Genomic DNA, 3,254 nt, shown 5'->3' with positions numbered 1-3,254 from the left:
CAAACCCGATCCGGCCGACCCGTAGACAGCCCTAACAACAACAACAACAACAACAAAAAAACAACAACAACAACAACAACAACAACAACAACAACAACAAAAAAAGAGAGAAGAAGAAGCAAACTTTTTATCCTCTTTTAATTGACTCACTTTTGACAAACAAGAAACTATGGAAAGCCATAGTTGAGTTTTGTGGATATGATTTGTGTTGTGAAATTTATAAGTACTCACAAGTGCATCAACTGTACTGAAATATAGTTTAACAAGAACAAGGTCAAACTTAGAGGGACTTGAATGCAAGTAGGAAAATTAATTAAACTTTAATCAAATAAATTCTAATCTAGTTTAATAAAAATTGGTTGTTTTGAAATTAAATAAACTAAGCAAATAATTAATTCAGTCAAAAGATATTATTAAAGCAGTAAAAGACGTAAACAAAAAAGAGAAAGGAATTAAGTTTTCAGAATCCGTCTTGTTAATTCATATCAATGTATATTTATGATCATTAATTTTTTTTAACCCACTGCATGATAATCTAGAAGTCAATTTTGCTATCATGAAAAATATTATCATTAAAATCCCTATTTTTAAAAATCTAAAGTATGTTCTTCTTCGCTTCCTAAATATAAAATCAAATCATCAATTGTATAAGCTGACAAACAAATTATAAGAGATATCCAATTTTAAAATCAAATGATTATAAACTAAGCATTCAATTAATTAAAATAAATCTAAAATCATGAGAAAAACATGATTATACTGAACTCATATTAAAAATCTTATCCTAGTTAATTGATATAAAGCAAGAACAATTTAAGTCATTAAAGAACAACTATTGTGAAAAAAATTAAATCACATAAATACTAATGATAATCCTTGACAAGGTTTCATTCTTAACCCTAATTGAAAATTTAGCTACTCATGTTTACTAAAGTAAAACACAAAAATAAAATATTAAGCATTAAACTAAACAAATAAAATAAAGAAAGAAATAATCACAATACAGCCCTAGCCCTTCTTCTTCTTCTTCTTTCCTGGTTCACAAACTGACCTAGGGACTTATATAAGAAAAGAGCCGCTTGCTATATTATAATCCTAATACAAGTAGAACAAGGAATTCATATCTCCAACCAAAGCACGTTCAAGGGATTCCTTGCTTTAAACGCTGATTTCATCTTCGTTGAATTGAATCCTGGGCTTCTTATTTTTCTTTCTTTCTTTGTTTTCGGTCTTCTCTTGAATTTATACTTTGGGCTGAATCTTTACTTCTGGGCTGGATGTTTACTTTGGGCTGAATCTTTACTTCATGCTTCACACCTGGATCTTAACTTAGCTTCAAAATTAGCCTAGCCTCACTTTGTATGTAAATCCTTTATTACCTATAACCAAAGGCAACTTATAATCGATCACAAAGTAGCATGTTAAAATGCAAATATGAGAGTAATTTTTTTTTTGTATGTTTTTCGTGCACATCAATCTGCCATGTCATGTGATGCCATGGGACTGTTCCAGAAAATGTTAAGAGAAACAATAACTAACATATATGAATCATTGGATTATTTTTGAATCATTGGATTATAGGAAGTCTATAAATACGTACAGATATGAAAAGGTATTTAGGAATTTTGGGATGGAAACATTTTTGGTGACTCAAAATGAATAACGTAAGGCAACACCATTGAGAAAAAGAGAGGAAAAAAACAGACTCCATATATCTCAATACCACCTATATCCAAGTATTCAGTGTCAAAATGACAGGTGTCGAATCCCTAAAATGCAGGCCTTAGAATACTAGAAATAGTATTTGTTCTTAATTTTCCACTCAGGATCTTTTTCATGTTACTTGTAAGCTATATTCCCAAGTTCATGTGGGAGAAAACACCATGATGGTATATAATTAATCAGAAATAAAACATAAACAACTGGATAGGACCACCAAAACTAACCGTAACTCTTTATATATATATATATATATGCTGAAAGCAAATTTTATCATCATCCGTTTACAAAATCATGTGACTACCAACTATAGAATTTGCAGTGGTAAAATTATTTCAAGTATGGCAAACACGAAAATTCAATTAAAGAAAAGGTTTAACCCTTGTAATCCCTTCATGTTTACAACATACAAAAAAACAAATATATGCATAATTATTTTATATCTCTTGCCATGTATAATTCTTTCATCATCAATTATTGTAATCCAATTGCTTTCTATGTATTGGTATTGGTTTTGGTAAATATATATGCATATATATTACCCAAAGAAAGTTTATTTTGCTTCTGCTGCAATTGCCTTTGCTAGAAGGTTCTTCCCTGTTGCAGGTGGACCATATAGTAATACTGCCCTCCATGGTTTTCGATTCCCTAAACAAGCGAACAAATGGTTATTTTTTTCCAAAACAACTATATAATATCCACATTAGTGGTCACCATAAGTCCATTGAAACTAAGAATACCCGGATAAACTATCTAAAAGCAGAGATTAGAAAACCCAAAAGTTAAATACAATGATGGTTGATGGAGGAGCAACTTACTAGTAAAAAATTGAGGACACTTTTTAGGCTATATGGTAGCTTCTATCAAAACCTCTTTGAAAGTCTCAAGTCCGTCCACATCATTCAACTTCAGGAACGAGTCCAAAAGATGTAGCCCGAATTCTGCTATACGAGTTATAGAGGATTCAGGAACTTTTATAATGGGAAAGAAATTTCTTCTCAAAACTGCTCAAAATGCCTTCAAATAAAGTTCATCAGACTCTTGTTTAGGCAGTTTGCAATGAAACTATTCTCTTAAATTATTCTCCCAAAGGTCAAAGCGCTATTTTTAATAATAAATAATAAAAATAATACTATTTTTTGCAAAAAAAGGTTTGGGGATTAAATTTTTTTTTTTTTTTTAAATCCTTTATATTATTTTTAAAGATAAGTTTGGCCCTAAAAAAAAATTCCTTAGTTACGCCCTGTGACATTGGTAATGATCATATTTGGTGGTTTATGGTCTTAGAATAAAAGTATGGAACTAATGGTCTAAGAGGAAATAAATTAGATAATAAAAAAAAAAATGATCAGGATCAAACCTAAATCAAGCACTCAAAGCCCACTAAAGACCATGAACATAGCTCAAAAATATTAAACAGACCCACCTACCAGCTTTTTGCAAAGTGAGTCCAAATTAGTTATAATAATAATAATAATTAATTTTTTTTTAAAAAGGTGATGACCTGCATAACAATATTTGTTTTTACTTCTAAA

The 3,254-nt window shown here is 30.0% G+C and overlaps 1 long non-coding RNA gene across 2 annotated transcripts; it reads right to left on the bottom strand.

Annotated features, from left to right (window-relative positions):
• Positions 1–840: 840 nt before the first annotated feature.
• LOC136066548 (uncharacterized) lies at positions 841–2,774 on the bottom strand. 2 transcript variants are annotated; one of them, XR_010628055.1, is made up of 2 exons: positions 2,538–2,774; positions 841–2,367 (listed from the first exon to the last, which is right to left on the bottom strand). It is a non-coding gene; the product is annotated as an uncharacterized LOC136066548 (long non-coding RNA). The 2 variants fall into 2 exon arrangements; XR_010628056.1 differs by having other exon boundaries at positions 841–1,379.
• Between the last annotated feature and the right edge of the window lie 480 nt (positions 2,775–3,254).

The sequence above is a fragment of the Quercus suber genome, unplaced genomic scaffold, assembly GCF_002906115.3.
Source record: "Quercus suber isolate HL8 unplaced genomic scaffold, Cork oak 2.0 scaffold_38, whole genome shotgun sequence".
Lineage (NCBI taxonomy): Eukaryota > Viridiplantae > Streptophyta > Magnoliopsida > Fagales > Fagaceae > Quercus > Quercus suber.
The sequence above is the reverse complement of the archived record's forward strand: the minus strand, read 5'-3'. Positions and strand labels throughout refer to the sequence as shown.